The 26,407-nt window shown below is 44.8% G+C and overlaps 1 pseudogene; it reads left to right on the top strand.

Annotated features, from left to right (window-relative positions):
* Positions 1 to 399: 399 nt before the first annotated feature.
* On the top strand, positions 400 to 10,495 carry LOC147728403 (uncharacterized; annotated as a pseudogene).
* Positions 10,496 to 26,407: the final 15,912 nt, after the last annotated feature.

The raw sequence follows: 26,407 nt of genomic DNA, 5'->3' as shown, positions 1-26,407 counted from the left end.
TACATCAGACCTTCCTTCTCCTCACCCAAGACACATGCACAATGCCATACACAGCCAGGGTTTAGCTATCAATAGTGCAGCAGGTGGAGTGGCAACTGGGCCCATGGGCATAAGGGGCCCACCGCACCCCAAATGGTGGCCGGTTTTTCTAATAAAAACATGGGGTGGGTGCCCAATGTCATTATTTTCTCTAGGGCCCCTGGCATCCTTAAAACACGCTTTGTTTTTGTTGTTGCTGTTGTTAGTGTTTTTAAAGTCGCTGTTTTTTTCATAATAGTTCAAGGATATAATATATCAATCATGCCACATGGAGTACATAAGTCATAGAGGCCAAGTGGATGCCAGCAAAGAAAAGCAAAAGAGGAAAAAGATTAATCACTCTCAACACTACGTGGATCCATGCATCAATATGTCAAGAGGCCAGATGATGGCCAGGGTTCATCAAAAGACACAGTTCCCCGGCCACCAATTGATAACGCTGATTCTGATGCTAATGTTGAAATAGAAGAAAATGAAGCAGAAAAACAAGGAAAGGAAATGGAAATTCAAATGGACGAAGTTGAAGCAGAAGAGAGTACTGAAAGTGACTCTAACCATGATACTGTAAATGAAATGATGAATGAGGTTAAGGGGGAAAATTGGAATATTTTAGATGATGCTTCTTTTTGGAATATACCAGTTCTAGATCATTTGCGGGTTGTAATCATCAAAAGAGGAAGTTCTTCTTTCCAGAACAAAGATGGCTCTTTCAGATTTGGTGTGTAGGTATCTTCCTAGACTATCTGAACAATACATAGATGTGTCATGCAAAAGCCTAGCTAGTAAATTGTCAAACGAAACAAACAAAACAAATATAAAAGTTATTGGTTTATTGTATATTTAAAAAAGGATATGAATTTATGTTAAAAACATACAAGATTAAAAATCTTTATATCTCTAAAATGCAATGCATGAAATGTTCAATCATAATATTCGGTGTGCATTAAATAAATATCCACGGAATCATCAATAAAAAAGGTACATTATTCAAATAGTGCATGATATTATATTGTCAAGGGTGTGGCGAGATTGAGATTAATTCCGACGCGCGTTTCGGCGCTATACGACCTAACCTTAAACAATCCAAAAACCAACTGGTATGTGTTACCAAACATTCTACTCTTGACGCCACGGTTAGACACATAATAAACAAGAACTGGCACATTCTCAATTGCAACAGTAATCAAGATACTAAATTGGACAAACCAATATACGCTCATAAGAGAAACAAAAATCTTAAGGACATCTTAGTCCACTCTAAATTGACAGACAAACCTTTAGACCATCTTTTATACAAAAATCCATCAACAGCCACCAGCCGATTAAAGGCACTTATAAATGCTCCCAATGTAAATCCTGTGACTCTATCATTGCAGGAGATCCTTTCACCTACAACGGAACTAAAATTCTAGCAACCGATCTATGGAATTGCAAGACACAGAACGTTATATATCTAGTTCTGTGTCCATGCAACCTTGCCTATGTCGGTGAAACAGGAAGAGCTATCCACATACGGATTGCAGAACATCGCTCATCCAGCAGGACAGCCAAATTGCTGGCATCCCTCACCAAACATTTTCTGGAATGCAATCACAGTCCAGAAGACCTACGTTGGTGCATTTTGGAAAAAATAAAATGTTCTGACCAAAATTCCACCAAGACCCGAAAAAAACGAGAAGTTTATTGGATTTTCCTTTTAGATAGTTTCAAAAGGGGTCTCAACAATGATATCCCCTGGGACAATACTATCTCCTAATATGTCCCCACCTGTTTTTCTCCCTCAACACTTCCCTGTTTTATCATATTAAAATAACACATACTATTTGCCCATATGATACAATTCTTACATTTTCCCTTTTTATGTAATCGAATCTTAATCTGCATGTTATCTCCTCATTTAGTCATGTTCACCACCACATACAGTTATCATTCATTTTTCACCTAATTTTTTTACCACACATCTGCATTTCTTTTTCCATCTCCATATTTTATCCATTTACCAACCATACCTATGGATATTTTATAATAAATTAGGCACTATGCTATCAACATTCTGCAGCTTATATGCTTTTCGAACTTCATTATATATTATCTAGCTGCCGAGTAAGTCTCACATGTATAACACAGTCCATCATCGCGCTTAACCCCCCTTTTTTCTCACGTTACTCTCGCGATATCCAGCATCTACATTAAATGGATGCCTCGCACACAGTACATCTCATCTTCAATCTGTCTTCTACCCCTGACTCTATCTCTAACTTCCAATCTATCCTATCTTTCATCAGGGACTGGATGAATTTCAACCACCTTAAACTCAATCCCGATAAAACGGAACTTGTGGTGACGGGTGGTTGCTCCAGTCCCTGGAATTCTCTCTTTTGGCCCCCCTCCTTTGGTTCTCCTCCTACCCCTGTTCCCTCTGTTAAGACCCTTGGCATCAAGCTAAACGATAAACTCACTATGCACTCCCAGCTTGGTTCGGTGGTTTCTTCTTGCTTTCTTACTCTCCGCACTATCCGCTCTATTTCACGTTTTTTTTCTTTCTCTGCACTTAAACTAATTATGTCCGCACTGGTCCTGTCTCGCCTGGACTACGGGAACATCTTGTTCAATGGCATCCCTCAGTACAGCCTGCGTAAACTGCAACTAGTGCAGAACCAGGCTGCTCGCCTTGCCTTCGGTCTTCCCAAATTCCACCATACCTCCCCCCTCTTGAAAACCCTCCACTGGCTCCCTGTGCGGGAACGCGCCCTGTTCAAATTAGGCTGCATGGCGTTTCAGGCCAGGACTGGCCTGGCCCCCCTCTTTATATCCTCTGCCATTAAGGCCTATGTCCCTGGCAGAGACCTCCGCTCCTCGGCACACCTTCTTTTATCAGTCCCTCGCTACCGGAAAAAAAAACAGGGCGGCTCGAAATTTTCCACTCTTGCCACCATGTTTTGGAACTCTCTCCCTTTTCATCTTAGGTCCCTTACCCAGTATTCTAGTTTCCGCAAAGCCCTGAAGACCTTTTTATTTTCTCAGGCCTTTCTACCGTAAGCCCTGCTTGCCTTTCCAGTCGACGCCTTAGCAACTGCTCTTGCCCAGTTGGCTGCCTGCTACTTTAGCGCCAAGAAACCGCCCAGGTGTACGTTGCGCTTAACAAATATTTTAAACTTAAACTTAAACCCCTTATTTGAATATACCATCACGGCTCTGGCAGTGGTCTACGCCATTAAAAAACGCATCCACAGTAAGAACTCGCTCGCGTTTTATCTTTCCAGCACTTAAGTCCATTCCGCGGTGGCACTGTTTACAAACACCAAACACGGCATCTCTGCTAGCTTTCCACTTCCGAGATATAAAGCCATATGCGTTAAGACAAGTCTCACTATCCAATTTCAGAAACCTCGGCAGTTATTTTGCTTGTAGTATCCAAAGCTACACGACTCTCCGTAGTGTCATGCCTTATTTTAATTGTGTGCGCCCCTCTCGTGATGCACCGAATCTATGCTAATGATTAAAACCCCTATGCGGCATGGTACCATCGCCAGTATTATGGTAACAGTTCCGGTTGGGCCATGGGCTCGACATCCTCCCGTACTTAGAAGTCTTATCACAATTAACCCGTGACAAAGTTTTAGATACACCACATCTTATAACAATGTGCGCTACTTAGTTATTCGCCTGCACTAGAGCTGGAGCAATATGCCATTTAAACTAAAACTGCTATTTAACCTCCATAGAACCTCTGTCTCCATTCACGCTTAAATGTTGATTCCTGCACTTATTACCGGGAAAAATAGTTGTATCAGGGCACTACACACATTAAAACCCGTGAAATTTTTTATCTACAGGAACAATTATCCCGTTTTTTACTACCCGTTGGTTTCTGATCAGCAACCCTGCCCACCATAATATCACACTTGGACGGGCCGGCAATCGCCTCCAGGTAACACTTCCGACTTTCTATTGTATCTAGTCCATTAGGATAGGAAGGTCCTTGAAGTCTAAACACCTAGAATGCCTTAATCAATCACGGACCTTGCGATCTATAGATGAAGGATATCCCCTTTACACAGTTTTTGCTTCTACTTTTCAGAAATTGCCAATATCAAGTTCATCTAATTGAAGAAAAGTACTTCTTCCCTAGTTTCATGACGAAGTAGAGGAACATCCTCCATCTACATTTGCCAAGAACAACACTATATACAGAACCATTGGAGGAAATATTGGTACTCCCTCACATGTTAGCATATGGACAGGAAACCTAATACTAGTAGCCAGTACCTATACATCTCAGTTAGGTTCACCTATATATTTACCTGAATTCCTTCTTTTCAAATAAATACACACTTTTTCTTTTTACAGAACAACCACTGTGTCCTTATTTTAAAGACAAGAAGAGTTCCATATTCCTATTTCCTATCTGCTTCTATAAACCCAGGTATCCATATTATGCTCTCTTGGGTCCTTATTCTGGATGTAACCATTACCCTCCATCTTGTAACACTACACCTTATCTCTTCTTCTTTATCACTGCATTCACTAATTTTTTCATACATAAATCATCCCTGTTATTTTTATTAATATTGTTGTTCTGACCTACTTAACTTATAGTTTTTTTTAGTAATATAGCCCTATTCACTTCACACACTCTATATCACATTCTAACTTTCTTCTCTTCCTTCGTAAGGCACTCTATAAAAATAAGTTTTTAAACTAAAATATATGTTAATTATGTCATGCTAGCCGATGTTTAATTTTACAGTGTTATTTACCTTCAGGAATCTGTGGCTCGATTCCCCAGAAGAAGGCGCTGGTATAGCGCCGAAACGCGCGTTGGAATTAATCTCAATCTCGCCACACCCTTGACAATATAATATCATGCACTGTTTGAATAATGTACCTTTTTTATTGATGATTCCTTGTATATTCATTTAATGCACACCGAATATTATTATTGAACATTTAATGCATTGCATTTTAGAAATATAAAGATTTTTAATCTTGTATGTTTTTAACATAAATTCATATCCTTTTTTAAATATACAATAAACCAAGAACTTTTATATTTGTTTTGTTTGTTTTGTTGACAATTTACTAGCTAGGCTTTTGCATGACACATTATGTATTGTTCAGATTGTCTAGGGAGATACCTACACACTGTTTGACCCTGCCCTAGAAGTCATTTTAGAAACAGGGTATCCTTGTTATCGCATGCTCTTTCAGAATTGGGACAAGGCAAGATCCAAAAGCAAAAGGAGGTGTTCACCAGCTATCAAAAGAGTGGTTTTACAAGTTGATGCCAAATGGCGAAAAAGTGTTGCGATCATGGGTGGTTTACTCACTCATCTGTGAGAAATTAAATTGTTTTTGCTGGTGACTCTTTGCCGCTAATGCTACAGACACGACATCCAAATTTGTGACTGGGTTTCAGATGTGGTGGAAACTGAGCCCGAAAGTGCATAATCATGAGACATCCGAAGAGCACTTACATTGCCTAGAAAAATGTAAAACATTGGCAGCAGGACTTAGACTGCACAAAACAATTGATGCCAAAAGTATTGCTTTGATGGACGTAGAAAAAGTGGAGAGACATCTTGCACAGGTTGAATAATAATAATAAAGAGCTTATAAAGCGCACAGTAACGCCATCCCGGCATGTCCCCGCGCTGAGAAGCTACTAACAACCACCATTATAGAGCCCCTAGCCCTACAAAGTGTAGAGTAAAGTTTTGAGCCTAGCCCTAAACACTGTTTCACTACTCTCCAATCTCAGGGCAGGAGGAAGTTTGTTCCAGTGCTGAGCTGCTTGGAGCGAAAAAGATCGTCCGCCCATTCTGGCCTTCCTTACCCTTGGGACTGTCAACAGCCCGGTGCCCTCCGACCGGAGGGCCCTTGGCGGTTCGTACCGTCTGACTAAGTCCCTAAGATAGGCGGGCGACCTGCCCCAGACGATACGGTGACAGAAGAGGAGGCATTTGAACAGCACGCATTTCTTCACTGGCAACCAGTGAAGCGCATCCAATGCCTGCTGGGAATTAGCTCTCCTGGGTCTCCTTAACACCAGTCTGGCGGCGGAATTCTGGATGACTTGCAGGCGGCCAAGACTGCCCTCGTTGGACCCAAGGAACAGAATGTTTCCATAGTCCAACCGAGAGGTCACCAATGCCTGCGTCAGCGTCCTTCTGGCCGCTAGAGGTAGCAGGTCTAAAGTTTTGTTTAGGGTCTTCAGTACCCCAAAACACTTGCCCACAAGACGCCTTATATGGCCTTCACAGGAGAGGGTGGGGTTAATCCATATTCCCAGATTCTTAGCCTCCTCACAAGGTGTGGGAGTAGGGCCAAGGCACGAAGGCCACCACTCGGCTGACCAGCTTTTACTCTTTCCCCCCACTACCAGAACCTCTGTCTTGGAGCCGTTGAGCTTTAGGCAGTGGGAGTCCATCCACTCAGCTAGCGCCTGCATACAGGACTTAAAGTTGGTGGAGGCATTGGTGATGTTCTGCGATAGAGAGAGATCAGCAACTGGGTGTCGTCGGCATAAGATACCAATTCCACCCCGAAAGCCTGTACCACCTTCGCCAGGGCGGCCATGTGCAGATTAAAAAGAGTTGGGCTCAAAGCTGAGCCCTGAGGCACTCCCTGGTCTAGTGGCATCTCTACCGATCGACATGCCCCTTGTTGTACCTGGAAGCATCTTCCTGTGAGAAACAACTGCAGCCAGTACAGCGCGGGACCAGCGACCCCAGCCTCACTAAGACACTGTAGCAGGATGGAATGAGCTACAGTGTCAAAATCTGCGCTGAGGTCGAGCATGATCAGGGCCATTGTATGTCCTGCATCCGCTCCTGCTCTTAAAGTCTCAGTGGCACGTAGGAGAGCTGTCTCCGTCGAGAAGCCCGCTCTAAATCCTGATTGGGAGGGATGAAATAGGTTCCCTCTCTCCAAGTGCTCAGTGAGCTGAGCATTGACCACCTTCTCAGCCACTTTCGCCACATACGGCAGTAATGAAATGGGTCTGAGGTTTTCCAACACCTCGATGCTTACATTTGATTTTTTCTTTATAGGGAGTACTATAGCCTTCTTCCACTCCTCTGGAACTCGTTGAGTGGAGAAAGAGGTCTGTAAGACATGTCTTATGTGTGGTTCCAGTCCAGCAAGACCCTCCGCAATGACCCAAGGAGGGGCCGGGTCATTGGGGGAACCAGACTTCACGCTCCGACAGATCTTTATTAGCCTATCAGCGGAAGGGACCTCGAAGGTTTGCAGAGAAGAGTCAAGAGCCATAGGCGAACCAACGGCTCTAAAGTCTATGCCCCTTCCCGGATGTTGAGAGAAGGAGGCATAAATGGCTTTGACTTTATTTGAAAAAAAGTTAGACACTATGTTGCATCCCTCCATGGTGCCACTTACAGGGATATTTGAGCTGGAAACTAGCGATATTTCCTTGTAAATTTTAAACAATTCGCGTGAGGAGCTCTCGGCTGCCTCAATGCGTGTCTGGAAATATTTAGCTTTTGCTCTGCGTACCGCATACTGATAGCTTCTATGTGCTAAGCTATAGCTGTTTTTTCCCTGTTCGCTAGGGTTCCTTCTCCAGCTCCTTTCAAGTTTTTTACAGTTAGAATTGGTTTGCTGGAGTTCCTGAGTGAACCAAGGGGCAGTACGTTGTCTACCTTCCTTGGCTTTACCCTTACTCAGGGGTGCTAGCTCGTCCAAGGTGGCAGCCACAAGCTGATTGAATTCCTTATTGGCCTGGTCACTATCAGTGGCAAGCGGTGGTTGCGCTTTATGAATGGCTCGAACAAAGTTCTCTTGAGAATATTGTCTCCATTTACGTCTCATAACATTGCTAGGCCCAGTCTTAGTGGACTTATGTAGCTGGTACGAGAAATGGAAAGGGACCAAGAAATGGTCGGTCCAAGGGAGCTGAAACAAAGGGTCCAAACAATGACCCCGCTCATGTGTGGCAGCTACACTTAACAAGTCCAGTTGCAGTTCTTTTAGGACTAGACGAACATCCGCTGCCTCCTTCTGTAGAGGATCCTCTAGATGTAAATTCAGATCCCCCAACACCAGTACTTTGTTGTGTTTGATCGCAGTCTGAGTAACCCCTTCCAGTAAACTACTTCGAAAGTTACCCAGAGACCCCGGAGGTCTATATATTAGGATGCCCGAAATTGCCTCGTGCTGGGTCAATTTAATGTTGAATTTGCCAGCTTCACTGTTGTCCATTTTTACCGGTTTCAAGACACACTCAATAGGGTGTTTAACAATGATGGCAATAACACCTCCCCTTCCATTTTCTCTGTCAAGTCTATGGAGGGTGTATCCTGGCGGTATTGCATTCAAGATATCTGGATCAGAGTGTTCTCCTAACCAAGTTTCAGTTAGAAATAATATGTTCAGGGCCTCATCAAGTAAGAGATCCCACAGCTGGAGGGAGTGTTTGCTTAAGGATCTACAATTTAAGAGCCCACCTTTTACTATAATCGCTTCAGGGTCAGGGACATCCAACGGCAAAAACCTCCCTTTGAATGTACAATGAGGACATGGAACCAGGTCTAATGCCTCCATCATGTGGCGACAGGCAGTGAGAGGAGGGGGGCAGAGATCTCTCAACCTCTTACTAGTGTAGGAGAGCAAGTGGCGCGCAGGAGATGCAGGGGGCATGGCCCCTGGCCCCGGTCGGCCGCGGACGGGCGCAGACGGGCTTGGCTTTGGCGTGGCTTCGGCTCCCTTTGAATGTACAATGAGGACATGGAACCAGGTCTAATGCCTCCATCATGTGGCGACAGGCAGTGAGAGGAGGGGGGCAGAGATCTCTCAACCTCTTACTAGTGTAGGAGAGCAAGTGGCGCGCAGGAGATGCAGGGGGCATGGCCCCTGGCCCCGGTCAGCCGCGGACAAGCGCAGACGGGCTTGGCTTTGGCGCGGCTTCGGCGCGCATCCGGCGCGCCCGCTGCACCAGCCCGCTGCGCCGTCTGGTCCCTACACACATTTTATATGTGGGAGGAGGGCGTTGCTCGGTATCACATTGTTTCTTGCCAAGCAGAATCTGGCATTCCGGGGCCACAAGGAAGATGAATCTTCGTTGAATAAAGGAAACTTTCTTGAAATGGCTGAGATGCTTTCTAAATATGACCCAGTGCTGAAAGAGCACCTAATGAGATTAAAGTGAAGCACATGTAAACTCAAAGCATCAGTATCTTATCTTGCACCAAAAACTCAGAATGAGTTTATACATGTCCTAGCAAATCATGTGAAGGAGAAGCTTGTCACGGATATAAAATCTGCCAAGTATTTTGGGGTCATGTTCGATAGCACACCTGACACATCACACACTGATCAAATGTCCGAAGTGATCAGATATGTGAAAATCCAAAATAGGAAAGTTGAAGTAAGAAAAGTGATTCAGGGATTTTTCCCTTTAAAGGGGAAACAAGCTGTTGACCTCAGTTCTGATATTCTTAAAAATCTTGAAAGTGATGGACTCGACATGATGATGTGCAGCGCTCAAGCTTAAGATAGTGCTGCCACTATGGCTGGAATCCATGGGCGTGTACAAGCCATTTTAAAATGAAAGATCAGTAAAGCTATTTTTAATCGATGTGTGGGCCATTCGCTTAACTTGTGCGGCCAACACTCTTTTGCTTAAAATGCTTCGTGTGTGACTTTTTTTTTGAACTCTTGAGACAATATTTTCCTTCTTTGCTGCTTCCACTCACAAATGGGATGTTTTAATGAACCACACTGGAGTCTCAGTGAAAAGACTATCAACAACACACTGCTGCAGTAAAGGCAGTGAAAGAAAAATTCGATGAATGTGTGGGGGCAATTGAAGCTCTATGTGATCCAGATGAAAATGTAGACACAAGAGGTACAGCTGAGGTCTTTTGCCTGCTGTCTGCAATTTTACGTTTCTGTGCTACCTCTACTTTTAGTGTGATGTACTTGAAGAAGTTAATCTTACACAGCTGTACCTTCAGACTAAGGGCTTAACTCTTGACAAGGTGGTGACAAAGCTAGAGACGCTAATACTTTTTCTGTACGAGCAGCGCAATCATCTAGTGGAGCAGGCAATTGAACAGGCGCTTTTAAAATCAGACCAATATGGAATTTGAGTGGAGAGAGCAGACCCAGGATCAAGAAGAGGGTGACAGGTGAGGAGACAAGAAATGCTGGACTAACTCTGCAAGAACTAAACAAGAGGGCATTGCTTGAGTGTATTGATTGTTTCCATTCTGAACTTCAGATAAGATCAAAAACCATCAAGGAAGTAGCATCCATGTTTGAGGCTGTTCAAGCCAAGAGTTTGATTTCTGCCACTGAAGAAGAGTTACTGGTGTCCATTCCAAAATTGTCCACTTTCTATCATGAGTTATCCAAGGGAGAGCTTTTATTAGAAATACCAAGGCTGAGAAGGCACCGGGAGGCAGCAGAGATTGATCTCGAAGAAGCCAAAGACTAGTCAGTATTTGAAATTCATTGCTGAATGGGACTTCCTAGAATGTGTCCCATATCTTTCAGTGAGCCTACAATTATTTCTTATGATCTGTGTGGCTGTGGCTTCATGTGAGAGGAGTTTTTCAAAGCTGACGTTTATAAAGAACTAATTGCGATCTACCATGGGACAGTCAAGGCTTTCTGATCTTGCAATATTATCAATTGAAAATGATTTGGCGAAAGGAGTTGATTTCGATGAAGTAATTAACAAGTTTGCAGCTTTAAAGGGCAGGAAAGGAAAGTTCTGATTAGTCGAGATTTAATGTGACATTGTAATTTGTACTGTTGCATACTATTCTGGCAGTTGCTGATTGTGCAAACCCAATACAGAACTGTTACAACCTTACCTCCGGTAACAGTAACATTTGTAGTTCTTACTTCTTAGTTCTTAACTTCTTACAATCTTTTATATCCAACCTTGAATTAAATGTTTCTTCTATGGCCTTTGTATATATAGGACCTATATTTACAAACGTTACTAAGGATTCTGTATGGTCCCGTTATTTGGCACTGGCGGACTCGTAGGAGGTCCATCATGGATTTAATTACAAGACCGGAGGCTACATTATGCAGTATACCTTTAATGCTGACCCCAAGCAGCCTATACATCACAATAAAAGGTTCCAAATAGCCTCTTTTAAATGTGGCTCCCGAGCAGATAAGTTGATCTTTTATCTCTCTCCATTTTAATGTATTATGGTGTTTTAAACTATTTCTCCACAGGGTGTGCTATTGGTGCGGTTCAAGCTCCCACCACCCCCCCCCTCCCCCTCACAGCACCAATTCCCTCACTGATCTCCAATTTATGGAGACGTATCCCTTTATTCTCTCTTGTCCACAAAACTAATCCTTATATGTCTAGCTTTATTTATTGCATTTCCCGATTCTTCCTTGTTGCGCGGCTTACGCGCTAGGGAAACGTTGTTCTTTAACTGTAACCATATTTTTGCACTTTGCTTAAACGGATATTATTGCAAAACCTGCTTACAAATTCTTCAGCGCTCGAGCCTCGATCCTTCTCTAACCGCGATGCATCATTTAAGAAATGAACCTTAGCGAGAACGACGCAACGTATTCTCGTTGCTAAGGTTCTTTCTTCCCCCCTCCAGCTGCATGTATGCTGGTCACAGACGGAGGTGTGTTTACATAGCGACCCTGCATTTACGAGCACGGCGCTTGGAAAATAGCGGCAAATAACTCTTGCCATTTTAAGACACTGCCTGATTTTAATCGCATTTTGACACAGTTTGCTCTTCTTCCCCTGATATTCTTATATATATTGCTTAGCCCATAAAAAAAGGGGGTTTATTTATCTCGAACACTGGCTAGTCTCACTGAGGCTCCTCCTTGTTTATTACCTTAACTTTCTAATGTCCAGCAGCGAATCAGATGAGGCTTCTGCCCCTACAGCAAATTTGGAAAATGATTCTTTCAAGAAAATGCTTCATATGGAGATGAACTCTTGTATGCTGGAAAGTCTCTCTCATTTTATGTCTACACAACGCCCAAATGAAAACGCTAAACAATTTCTAGATCATGAGAGTGGTTTAGGAGGTAAGAGACTAAAGAAGAGCAAACATGGTGATGTGGACATGGGAGGTCTTAGCACCTCAAGAAATAGAGGAGGTCCGAGCACCTCATGGTCTGACGGAGGTCTTCGCACCTCGAAATATATGGGTGTCCTTGGCGGCACAAAAGATACAGGTGTCCTAAGCGACACACAAGAAGGAAATTCTCATCACAGCAATGGAAATGATGACTCAGTTGATTCTGAATTTATTGATGAATATGTCTTAGACCTCAACGAGGATGATCAAGATTTCAGGGATTCATTTGAGGGTGCTCTATCTTCCTCAAAGGACGTAATCCTTGATCCACTAGGTGAAGAAATGCTCTCACCTCAAAACCTCAAACAACCGCAGAGTTCAGAATGGACTCCACAGGAACATGTTGCAAAATGTATAAAGAAAGGATTAGAAACCTTTGCTAAACCCCAAACCTAGACCCCGACTTTATTAAGTTCCTCTTTAAACTAGGGCGCGACCCTAGAAAAGGAATGGAGAAATCATTTAAAGGGTGCCAGGATTGTCTCCTTGACGTCCTTGGTCCCCTCACTAGGATCCTTGATTCGGCTGAAAAGAGCAATGCCCTGGGCACTCATCTCGATACGGAGATAAGAGGATGGAGCCAGAAGGCCATTATACTTTTAGGTAATGCGAATGCAAGCATTAACGCTGAAAGGCGTAGGGTTGTGCTCACTAGGATCAACCCCAAACTCAGTGACCTCGCTGATAAAGAACCCTCAAAAAACCACCAAGGGCTTCTCTTTATAGAAGAATTAATTAAGTCTCTGGGGAAATATGTCTCCACAATCACTGCCCTTGACAAGGTGCAACAGAACATGCGCAAGGTTTTTAACACCGGCAATAACCTTTTTGAAAGGGCTGGAAGACGGGGCCAACCTTCTGGCCGTTATAATCAGAGGGACAATTTTAGAGGACGTGGGTTTAACAGAGGCTATCAACAGTTCAATAACCCACAATTCTACCCGCAGAGAGGTAGAGGTCAATAGAGCAGAGGCTTCAGATCACGCGGATCCAATAATCAAAGCAATCCCTCAGGTGAGTGTTACTCTTCCTCCTTCACCATCTTCCCCCTTAAAGGTGGTCGGGAGACTCAAATATTTCCTAAAAAATTGGAAATTAATTACTCAGGACAGCTGGGTCCTAAATATCATAAGGGGTTTCACAATAGATTTTTCTCCTACACCTCCCCAAGAATACTTTCCAAAGGAAATTCCTCTATCACCAGAACAACAATGTATCATAGAGGAGGAGATCTCCTCAATGATCCAGAAAGGCGCACTATTAGAAGTTCCCATGGAACAACTGGGGTTTATAAGCAACCTTTTCTTGGTCGAGAAAAAAGACAAAGGTTGGAGACCGGTTATAAACCTACGAGATCTGAACAGATTTCTTACATACAGACACTTCAAGATGGAAGGTATCCATCTTCTCAGGGACTTACTTCTGGAAGGAGATTGGCTAGTCAATCTAGACCTGAAGGATGCCTATTTTACCATTCCTATGGCAGAGATTAACCAACACTTCCTCCAATTTCTCTGGAAAGGTCATCTGTACCAATTCCAAGCTCTTCCTTTTGGTCTCTCTTCCGCCCCCTGGTGTTTTATCAAGGTTATGAGAGCCGTTGTCTCTTATTTAAAATCAAGGGGCGTTCGTCTTATCATTTATCTAGATGATATCCTCATTATGGCCCAAGATCACTCTCAACTAGAGAAAGATCTCACCTTTACGATGAATCTTATAGAGAGTCTAGGTTTTATCATAAACAGGGAAAAATCGTCCCTAACAGTTCGCTGCCTCCTCCTCCTTCCCTCGAAGAACATTTCAAAAATAAAGAAGGAAATAAGATATGTTCTCAGTCGTCAAGACCTATCCCTCAGGGATTTGGCCGGACTCCTAGGTCTTCTCTCGTCCTCCATTCAGGCCATCTTTCCCGGTCCCCTAAATTATCAAGCTCTTCAGAGAAACAAAGGAAGAGCCCTGAGATCGGGGCTTTGGTACGGTGATTGTATCTCCCTAGTCTCGTTCAGAATTGTCTTGGTGGCTGAACAACCTGGAGGTATGGAATGGCAAGGCTACTTTTGGATCAATTCCAGAATTTGTCTTGGAATCAGATGCCAGCCTTCATGACTGGCGGGCGTGCCTCCTAGATCAGAACACCGGAGGTCCCTGGTCTCAGCAAGAATCGATCCACCATATAAGCCACCTAGAATTGACCGCCGGTCTCTACGCTCTAATGAGCTTCAGACATTCCCTTCCAGGGAGATCAGTCCTTTTAAAGATGGACAATATGGCAGCGGTGGCTTATATCAACCGCTTAGGAGGTACTAGATCTGCAGACCTCTCAGATCTAGCAAAGAAGCTCTGGATGTTTTGTTTGGAACACAAAATCGCCCTCAAAGCGGAGTACCTTCCAGGAGCGGTGAACTCCTCTGCGGATTGGAACTCAAGGTTCCTCGTAGATTTTAGCGATTGGAAACTGAATCCTTCTGTTTTCAACACTCTGAACAGAATTTGGGGTCCCGTGGAGGTAGATCTTTTCTTAAGCAGGCTGACCTCCCAGCTCCAGAATTATTTCAGCTGGATGCCCGACCCGGGTGCTCTGGCAGTCAACGCCTTCCTTCAGTCCTGGAAAGAAATCCAAGGATATGCTTTTCCTTCAGAAAGTGAGACTAGAATAATGTCTCCTTCTCCTAATAATTCCCTTCTGGCCCTCCCAGCGTGGTTCCCAAACGTCCTAGAACTGACTTGCAGTCTTCCTTTCTTGATTCCTCCCATAGGGAACCTCCTTACAAACGTGGACGGTCAAATTCATCCTCTAATCCAGAACGGGAGTTTATTCCTTCTTGCTTGGAGACTGTCAGGAGATCTAAGAAAATCTCAGGCCTTTCGTAAACTGCTTCCACTCTCCTCAAGGAGTCTTGGGCACCTGGCACACATTACTGATACAATAGAATCTGGAAACTTTGGGTACGTTGGTGCTTGGAAAGGGACCTGGATCCCTTGGGGGCCCCTATCGTTGATATAACCAACTTTCTTGTTGAACAATTTGAAAGGGGACTTAGTTACAGACCTATCAACTGTTTTAGATCTGCTATCTCTGCCGGTCATACCCTTGTCAATGGTAAAACTATTGGTAAAAACGCCATCATCTATAGAGTTATGAAAAGCATACGCCTACGGAGACCTCCTAAGGCCAGATACAAAACGCTTTGGGATGTTAATTTGATTCTCAAGCTCTTCGACAATTGGCCTCCCAATTCTTTACTAACAGGAAGAATCTCTCTATTAAACTAGCTACGCTCTTATGCCTCGTCTCTTGCAGAAGAGCTTCTGATATCAGGGCTCTTGATATTACCAATCGTTCTTACTGTATGTTTGGCGTCAAATTTGACATCCATAGAAGGACAAAGACAATGTCTGATTCTATATTTTATCCTCAATTTGATCTCTTTCCCAATCTCTGCATTGTTAGATGCATGAATGAGTATGATCTCAGAATGTCAGATCTTCGTCCTCAAGAAGTTAATCAGTTACATATTTCCTTTGTTAAACCCCACAAAGGTATTAGCTCCTCTTCTATTGCTGGATGGATTAAGACTGCTATGAGCTTAGCTAGTATTGATTTGAATGTCTTTCAAGCCCACTCCCTTAGAGGTGCTATGGCCAGTAAGCCCTTCTGGTCTGGAGGTAAGTTAGACGACATCCTGAAAGCTGCAGACTGGTCTAATGCCAGTACCTTTGCTCGTCACTATTGGAAGCCAATTCAACATATGTCTGATGTTGTTCTAGATAGCTTCCAACGTGCATAATGTAGCCTCTGGTCTTGTAATGAAATTGCGATTCTCATATTAACATGACTAGAGAATCTGGATTTCATTAAAGACTCGGAGGATGACACTATCCCTCCCTTCCCACCTTTGGTGGCATTCAATTTACAATGCATTGTCTAATACATTTTTATTGTAATGCTCTTTATGCTATGTCTTTTATCTTATTTATAAAATAATTTTGTGTTTATCCTTTGGACTAATTGCCTTATCTTTTCAGATAATGCCTGACTGCAGCTGTTCTTTCGGCAAATCATCTTGGCTACAACCTTTTGCATGGATTCCATCATCTCCTTCATCTCGTTGTCATTTTCTTCTTAAGGGCGTTTTTATGAAGTTGGACATCTCAAGTTTCTTCAAAAGATCCTGTCTGTTGTTCATTTAAAAGAGGCTGATTGTTGTTGCCTCATGACCACTATATGTTGCCTTTATTTTATTTGGAACCTTTTACTGTGATGTATGCGGCTGCTTGGGGTCTGCAATAAAGGTATACTGCATAATGTCAGCCTCCGAGTCTTTAATGAAATCCAGATTTTCTAGTCATGTTAATATGAGAATCGCAATTCATGGGGTAAGTCGTGAGGGGGTGACACCATGAGTTACCCGCGCTGGGTGACAGTGACCCCAACCCTAGTGATGCCACTGGGCGGTGGCTCCCTGCTCTGCCTCCCTGTCACTGGCAGGACAGGAGGAGGCCTGCAGACTGAGGTAGGAGGCCACCCTCACGTCATCAGACAAGGGCAAGGAGGCCAGCAGGCTGAGGTTGGAGGCTATCCTGATATCATCAGAGAGGCCAGAAGGCGGAGGTAGGAGGCCATCCTGATGTCATCAGACAGGGTCAGGGAGGCCAGTAGCCGGAGATAGGAGCAGGACTTTTGACGTCATCAGACAGGGTCAGGGCTGCTAGACTGGAGGGCAGGAGAAGGGAAGTGAGAGAGACGGAAGCGAAGCAGGGAGGATAGTGATAGCAAGCTGGGGTGGACAGGAATGTGGCAACACTGCAAGGAAGACCGAAAGCAAGCAGGGAAATACTCTGAGTAGAATGCATGGCCTCCAAGGAGCAAGGGGAGGAGTTATGAATAGATGGGTAACACCTCTAGTGCTTTAGAGTGTAGAGGAGTGGGCTTGGAAAGGCCCCAGAAGAAGAAGGACCCCCTCTGTGGGTGCTGCACAGATGAATACATCTCCTCGAGGAGGTCCATCATGGATTAATGGCGTAAGTCGTGAAGGGGTTACACCATGAGTTACCCGCACTGGGTGACACCAACCCTAGTGATGCCACTGGCTGTGGGGTAGGCAAGTGCTCTCTTTCTTGTTGCTGGGTCAGTGGGATAGTGAGGGAAGGCAGACCAGGATCTCTACATAACTTATTTATAGGGGAGATGTATGGAGTGTACAAACAGGAAGGGTACAAAAAAGAAGTAGAACAGAATGCGGGGGCGCATGAGTGGAATGGCCGCCATTGCGTGAGGCTCCCGCAGTCCGGCTGCAATTTTCATTAATTATCCTCTGTCCTGCCCTAGGTGGGTGATTGTGACTGACACGGTGTGGCAGATGAAAGTGGGCAGCACAAGCGGTGCCAGTATCAGCCGCTCTGGACATGCCTTGTGGAAGCTGCAGACATCGGCATCAGTGGAGCAGACGACCGGCTGAAGAGCTCTGGAGCCGAGACAGGGCTGTGGGCACAACGCGAGTGCTGCGGCGCCCACATGACATACGGGTCGGGGAGCCACATTTGTTCTGATAATGCAGCCATGAGTTTTGCCGTATGATCTCAGGCGCTGCATAAGCCTCGCACTGCTTTGATTGCGTGTATGCCAGTATAGGTGTGCATCTTTATTAATATATTGCCAGACGGAGTGAAAGCGACACCGCTGCTGCGGCCTGACTCTCTGCGTGTTGTGAGCGGCAGCCATGAGTGCTGGGAGGCGGAAGGCGCGTTGCTGACTACTGCTACGTGTGTCGTTGGGTTAGGAGCCTCGGAAGCGTGGTGCAATTTCTAATCTCCATAGTCATAGTGCCGAACCCATCAAGGAAAGAACTGTATAGCGAGTGACATAGTCACTTTCTGCCACGGTGGTAGATTCTACTGAGATCGTATGTGGACATAATATACAAAGTGGGCAGATCAACGTGCATTTGGACACGATCTTGCTGAGGTTACCTGCGTGGGTCTGTTTTCTGTTGAGTTGTAGGCGGTGGCCCTTGAGGCAGGCGGTAATTCCTGTGAAAGGCTGCTTGGCGGTAATCATGGAGTAGGAGGACTGGCCTGGCTAGATAACGAACCTCGTTTGGAGCAGCCAATGGGTCTTTTTTCCTAGTATATATCCTCTTCAAAGGAGTGGCTGGTGTGGGGAGGTTTCAGCGCTTATTGAGCATAAGACCCAGTGGCCATAATAGCACAACAGTGGGTAGCCCTCTCCTGGGCTTCGCAGCGGACACACGCATAGACCATCATTCAGCCACGTTCAAATTGCGATGCACCTTAGTTACTAATACCACATGGTCAGACCTATCCTCTAATTAGCCGCATTGACAACAGAAAGGGATAGCAGACAAGTAGGGTTTTCATCATAGGATTGGCGGATTGTCTCACTGCTTGGTCCACACCTGCCATCGGACTATCCTGCATCGGTCACTTCTAGGATGAGGAAACCCGACGTGCGCCAGCCGCGGCTCACCTTCGAGGCCGGGAAGGGCACCGTCAACAAATGGCGGAAGTGGAGAATGAAGTTGATGGGCAAACACATGACAAGCATTCGGAGCCCAGCAATGATGTGCAAATTATTCTGTCAGAAAAACTGTCATGGAGATAGGCTTTGCCTTCACACTGTGTTAAGTTAGCATGAGCTTATTAGAAGTTTAAACGCCATTTTTCCTTTTTGCTCCTTCTGCACACGGCACATATTGTTATTAATGCTTTGAGCCTAGTAGAATATTTTGCTTCACACGAGAATAATAAGTTTTCCTATAGTATCAGCTTTGCTTGGTAAGCTATGTCTGAACAGTGAGTGCTGAGGCCTTCAAGGTTATTTCAACACAGTGGTTGTTGTTCGGTCTGATCAGCGCACGTCCTAGACATAACATATATGCAGCTGTGGCCAACTCTGGCTTTTGGCGCGTTTAATAAGGCACTGCGCAGAGCATGCAAACACACTTGATGAATATTTGCATGCAGAGAGCTGGTGTAGAAGATGATGTAATCCCTTGCTACTAAGACCAGAGGTATGGGGCCGCCCTTCTAAAACCCAAGAGACCTTCTTTAGATACATAATAATATACTAGCAAGGGAGGATAAGACTTAGGTGTAATTTAGCCTTCTTCCCTTTAGCATTTTAACATGCTTTCTCCCTTTGTATTTTATAGAATAGTAACTATGCTGATAACCTTGTTGCTTATAATATGTTTGCTTGTATTAGCTAAGATACTGCGCCTGAGAACACGGCATTAGAAATAAATATTTCAAACTTGCACGTGTCCTCATTTACTCCTCATTCTGGACTGGTATGTTAGTATAACGAAAGAGTGTTCATGTGTTCCACGTGACCTGAGGTGTTCTAAGTTCATGTTCTGGGTTGTCTAATCATTGGGGGGGTGTAAGAACCAATGAGACACTGATTGCTAGTCTGCTAGGGGATTTTGGATACTAAGGTGAGTTTTGGCACACCCTAATTCACTGAGGTTCCAAGTCTCTATGCCCAGTTCTGTGTAGGAGCAGAATCCCTGCGACAGTACGGCAGGGCTTCGCGACCATGGTGGACAAAATGGACACTCTAACAATCCGTATGGACGCCATCGTTCGCAAAATTGAGGGCCATGAAACGCGCTTCAAAGAAACGGAACAACAACTATCAGAAGCGGAGGACACTACTGGTCAAATGAAAACTTGGTGGCCCAAATGGATAAGTTGCTCAAGCTCATCGCTGCAAAAAATGAGGATAACGAAGCAAGGAGCAGGCGGAATAACATTTTTGTTATAGGTGTGCCGGAAACCAAGCAGATGGGTGAAATGGAGGAGTACATTGAGAAGATGCTCACCACAGTTATCGGGGCGGAACTCCTCTCCCCTCACTTCATAGTGGAGAGAGCTCACAGGTCCCTTGGCCCCTGGACGCCACCGGGAAGCGCGCCTCGCCAAATCATAGCGCGCCTGCTGAACTATAGAGATAGAGATACAGTACTACGGGTGGCCAGGGAGAAACAGCAACTACACTATAATGGTGTGTCCTTCACCATGTATCCTGACTTTACCACACATGTACAGGAGGAGAGGTGTAAATTTACGGTGGTGAAACAGAACCTGAGGCAAGCTCAGATAGACTACGCATTGCTTTCCCAGCACGCCTTCGAGTTACACATCAGGGCACACAAATGATTTATACGAAGCCACAGAAGGTGGAAGAGTTCCTCAAGAAACTCAAAAGGCAGAAGAAGAGTACACCTGTGCACGACAGCTCGTCGGAAGCACACCTGTCAGATGTGGAGTGACACTCTTGGGACTTGGCGATGGATCCCTGTGACATGATTGGTACTGTGTCAAGACTATGACGTTGACAAGATTACATATCATATCATAAACTGTACGAGGCCATGAGTGGAAAAACGGCTCTGTGCTGTTGATAGTACGATTGGACAGGACATTGATACGATGGACAGCCGGACACCCTCAACGCTTCTCTGGGGACTTGCTGGACGGTGCAGGTCTTCTGGATGAGCGAGAGGTACCCGTGGGCCACCTAGCAGAATTTTCCCCTAATGGGTGTACCCCTACTGTTTTATTATTATTGCATTGAATGCATGTTCTATTGTTTTCCAGCTCTTGTGTGGGTTGGGATTGCTATACTTATGATAGTTCATTGGGGTAACTGTGTTGGGAAGGGGGGTGGGGTGTACGGTACTGGCATAAGAATTGGGTTGCTTCAGTGGGTGGGGGTGGGGTGGGAGTGGGACGTTTTCAGCTTTGACAACGCTGGCATGTGGTATTTAGGAGGGAAAAGCGGATCATTTATTAGGCGGATACTACACTGTGTTCTGTCGCAGGACAGTCAATATTGTGGTATAATGCACTATGTCAGCTCAGGATGATAAAACTGTTCTGAGGGTACTATCCTGGAACATCCAATGTTTGAGCTATCTGAGAAAGTGTAGACAGGTCTTTGCATATCTGGACAGGCAGCACATACAAGTGGCTTTGCTGTAGGAAACACACATTAACCCACGGTCTCTTCATACATTTGCTAGCAAATGGGCGAGCACTTGAGTCTTCTCTTCCTATTCCTCTTATGCACGTGGTACAGCTATACTGGTTAAGAAACGGACACCTTTTGCATTGGCTGGTACTTCAGTAGATCCACAAGGACGGTACGTGATTGCATGGGAGAGACTGAGTAGGGATTCAGTGACAATAGTGAACTGTTACGGCCCCAATGTTGATGCCCCCCAGTTCTTCACTACTCTCTGGGGGGAAATAGTAGACGTAGGGTTCACTCACGTTATTTGGGGGGGGGTTTAATGTTGCTCTAATTCCTGCACAGGACCGATCAAATGCTGCCTCTTTTTTCATTATAACAAGTCTCAGGATGTGTTGCGGCCATAGTGGAAGAGGATGGCTTAATAGATTGTTGGCATCACACACATCCACAGATGAGGGAAGGAACACATTTTACATCACGTACTGGTGCTTGGGCGAGACTTGACTGTTGTTTAGTTTCTAGGGGGCTGGCTTCAGGTATTCGCAATGTAACTCACCTTGCTAGAACTTATTCTGATCATTGCCCTGTCAAATTGTCGCTCAGCCCGCCGGGTTATGACCAGCCAAGACCTGGCTGGCGGTTGATGCAGAATGCACTGCTGGATATAGTTTTCCAGACTGAGCTTGGGGAGGAAATACATGATTTCTTTATCCACAACAAGGGCTCAGTGGATAGCGTGGAGGTTATTTGGGAGGTGTTTAAAGTCACGGTTCAGGGATACTGTATGTCTTAAAGCTTTGGTGTGTTGTGGGACATACAGAGAAAATTGAAAACCTTAGAGCAGGATTTGAAAAAACTGGAGGGCAGCATGGGAGCTGGTGAAACAGGTCAGGCACACAATGCGTTAAGGGAAAAACTATCTGAATATGAGGAAGAGGCAGCTAGGCAGTTGAAATTTAAAGGCCGCTATTGGACATCTCGGAGATATGGGGAAGGAGAACATCCTGGGAAGGCGTTGGCTGCCATAACACGATCCTCGAGGTGTAGTACTCACATCTTGGAAACAGAGACACCTGGGGGGACATTATTTCAAGACACGTTAGGGATTCTCGATACCTTCACCTTACACTATACCACACTTTATGCCACACAACGTCAAGGGAATGTGGACTTGGGTGCATTCATGGGGAATATAGCGCTGGGGTGGCTCAGTGATGTGCACAGGGAGTTCCTCAGTGCCCCGTTCGAGATTGATGAAATTAGGAAGGCAATCATGTCATTGAAGAATGGGGAGGCACCAGGTCTAGCTGGACTGCCTGCCGAATTTTATAAAAGCTACATTGATATTATGGCCCCGGTCCTTAAGGAAGTTTTTGAGGAATCACTTGAAGTTGGAATACTTCCCCCCTTGATGAGAGAGGTAATGATAATGTCCCTGCTGAAACCGGGTAAACCACCTAGCTCCTTTGACTCCTTCAGACCGCTGTCGATCATAAACTGAGATACGAAGATTTTAGCCAAGGTGCTGGCCACTTGACTGACTCTTTTGATGGACAAACTCATCCTCCCTGACCAGTTTTGTCCCTGGTAGGGTTACTAACCATAACTTGCGCACGCTGTTCTCCCTGATACAAACTGTGGCACCGGATTTCCCACTCGCAGCCGTTTTTCTAAATGCTACAAAGGCATTTGACTCAGTGGAGTGGGATTATTTATTCGATGTACTGCAGAGAAGGTGCTTCCCTAAGATATTTATTGAATGGATACAATTATTGTATCGTCACCCTACTGCCAAGGTGCTGATAAATGGACATCTCTCCCCTGCGTTCCCTATATCGAGAGGCACTCGACAGGGGGACCCGCTATCCCCACTATTATTTGCCATAGCGATTGAAGCGCTCACGTCTCGGCTGCGCCAGCTTCACCAGGACAAGGCGCTCAGGTGCTTCCAGCGTCAAATCCTCATATCCCTATACGCTGACGACGTTAAGTTATATGTTAGGGACCCTCCACAAAATATCAATCCACTGCTCAGGGAGTTTATCGTTTTTGGCAGAATGTCTGGTATAAATATAAAATGGGGGAAATCGCAAATATTTCCCATCACATCAGCGGTACCTCAGTTTTAGTTGGATTTCCCTCTGGAATGGTGTGACTCCGATCTTCAGTATCTAGGCATCCAGGTGTCAAGAGAAAGGGAAGACACAATACAACTCAATTATGGTACCGCCATTACGCGGCTAGCGAGTAATGTTACGCGGTGGATATCTTTGCCCTTGTCACTGGCAGGTAGAGCCTCTTTAATAAAAATGATAGTGCTCCCCCAATTCCTTTATTTGTTTCTTAATATCCCTTACAATCCTGGGGCATTCTTCTTCAAAACTTTACGCACTGAATTGATTCAACTGATATGGGGAGGTAAGCAGCCACAACTCAAATGGTCTGTGCTCACAAAGCCATATGATCAGGGAGGCTTTGATATCTCGGATTTTGAAGTTCATTATATAAGCGCAAGCTCATTACGCATATCATTGGATGCGACCTACAGCGTTTATGCCACAACTGGCAGCTGAGGATTGGCTTGCACACCCTATTCCGTTGACTGGCCTTATCCATGCACCTGCTCGAACGCGTGGGGTATCACCTACTACAATCACGGGTACGGTAGATGCATGGAAGCGAATGGCAGATCTCCTCGATTTGCCTCTGCTGTATTCCCCGCTCCTCCCACTGTCCTACCATCCAGCTATGGTATTGCTACAGGAAAAAGGCTTCCAAACATTGTGTTCGTGTCTTCATGTCGATACTTGGGGGGATCTTTTTCATAATGGTGCGTTCTGATCGCTAGAGGACTTGTTCCAAGGGGAGCAGCCTACATCATTAGAAGTGTTCTTGTATGTGCGACTGAGGCAAGGGATGAAGGCACTTCTTTTAGATTTTCCCCACAAACCAATAACTTTCGCCCTGTAGTGTACCTCCTATATTCCCAATAGGCTCTGCGCATTGGAATAACATAAACGATAGTTTAGACGTAGGACTGAAGTCGACTAGGTCTCTATTGAATATGTTAGACTTAATTTGTGAATGCCATCTAGCTCAGAGGTCACTAGAAACTTTCTCGAATACACAAGAAGGGATTCGTTTCTGACAACCATATAACATGACAACTTTGTTCCCCAAGAATAAGGAATGTATCTCTACACTTCATGCTTAGTTCTATGGAAGGGAAACACTTGGTATCGGGCATATACAGTAATATACGTGCACAACACAAGGATGTCACTAGTTCAGCTCGCGTGTCTTGGAGTGAGGAGATGGGACAGGAGGTGACGGACGAGCAATGGTCATATTACTGTACAAAAACTTTGTACATCTCTACCAGCTGTCGTTTAAAAATAATACACTATACATTTCTGCAGCGTTTATAATACACACCCACAAAAAAGTATAGGTTTAAATTGTCAGATAATGACAGATGCAAGAGAGGGAAGTCATGGGGCGGGATTTTTGCATTTGCCTTGGGAATGTCCGGGAGTGTGGGAATACTGGACATGGGTGCATGAAGCTCTTGCCATAATGATGGATAGTCCACTGGAGAAGCATCCCTTGATAGCGTTGTTGGGATACACTGCACAAATAAATAAACGGCATAGACTGTTTGTTAATGTAGCCCTATTGCTTGCAAAGTGCAGAGTTGCCTGTCGGTGGGGTAGGGGAAGAGCCCAAAGTTTGTTTAAGGAATGGCTAAAGGACTTATTGCATTGTCAGGAACAAATGTCTATATATGCCGAGACACAACCGCTGGCCTCCAGGCCCAAGGATATCTGGGGTCCACTTCAGACCTTCCTCCTTCAGCTCGGGTAGAGGGGGGAAGAGTACTGACTAACCTCATACTAGTATTTCATAAGCGTTATATGCCATATTGAATACCACTTAGACATTGATGTAGACTTGGAGAATCTGGAGTTTCTCGTGACTGTGGGAAATGAACATCATGGTGCTAATGCATACCATGATATGGATAGCCAATGATCTACTGTGTGGGATGTTTATGTCTCTATACATGCCAACCTGAGCGGCAAAGGAGAAATAGGTCTACTGCGATGCCAAAAAGAGGGATGACTGGTGTGATACGTGATGCTATGCTATGAACTGCCTAAGTGATTGTCAAGCTGTTATATGATGTTCTTTGAAAAATACAAATAAAGTTTTTAAAAAAAAGTAGAACAGAATGCGAGAGTGAAGTTCAAGGACATTACTGAGGAAGAGACAGCTCTGGGAAAACTGCCAGGGTTTGTGAAGAAGAAAAAGCGAATCTTGGATGTCCATGACTGGTTGAGGATTTTAGACGGAAAGTTGTATTTTTTTAAGAAAACTGGAAGGCGGTTATGGAGAGAGTCGTGAAGGGTGGTTGCAGCGGCAGCCCTGTTGATATCAGCGCTTCTCTAGATGAAGTTATTGTGCAGAGTCCCTGTCTTAGATTTTGGTGATTTGCTTATGTGTGTTTTGTCTGTAGGCGTTGTATGCGTCAGTACGCATGGGTTTTGCGTTACTAATTTGTTGAATGATTTCGGTTTAAAATTGCCAGCCAGTGGCTACCTGGACTTCCACATACCAGGTACGGGCCCTATGTGACGCTTGTTCTCATTCATTAAAGCACTCCACCTTACATCACTGTGTTTCATTCCGTTATTAATAATAGCTCCTAGAGGTGAAGCTGTCCTTCAGCCCTTTAAGGAAACGAATAAAGCCAGTGCATCGCTCGTGTATGCAGGTGGAAGGCTGCTCATTCTTTTTGTACATCACCTGCCTGGGAGAAGTGTTGCATCCATTAATTGCTATGTTGTGCTTCTGTAGTGATGTGAGGTGAGGTGACTCGTTCTGGTAACCCATTACTTGTGTTTGTTTGTTTGTTTTTAAATGTGTTCTGTGTTTGGAGAAGAACTATGTCCACATGTGGCAAAGCCTTTTGGGTTTCTTACCTTGGAGTAAGGATTAGTCAGTGAGGTGAATATTGACCATTGACATTTGCAATCACCTGCAGGGCTCTAATTCGAACCCCAGCAAGGCACACTAAGACGTCTATTCTTCCAAGGTAGGTAATTTATGAGTCTCTTGGAGGGTCACACGCCGGTAGAGCCTACCTCCTGCTTGCCGAGGCTCCACTGAGGCATGCAGCTTGTTCACCGTGGCTGAGGGGTGGCCAGGCTTTGCTCCGCCGCTGCAGCGCATCACCCTGCACTTCCGGCTGGCCGGGCTTGGCTCCGCCGGT

This window comes from Lissotriton vulgaris, chromosome 3_1 (genome assembly GCF_964263255.1).
Source record: "Lissotriton vulgaris chromosome 3_1, aLisVul1.2, whole genome shotgun sequence".
Lineage (NCBI taxonomy): Eukaryota > Metazoa > Chordata > Amphibia > Caudata > Salamandridae > Lissotriton > Lissotriton vulgaris.
This window is presented reverse-complemented; position numbering and strand designations above follow the sequence as displayed.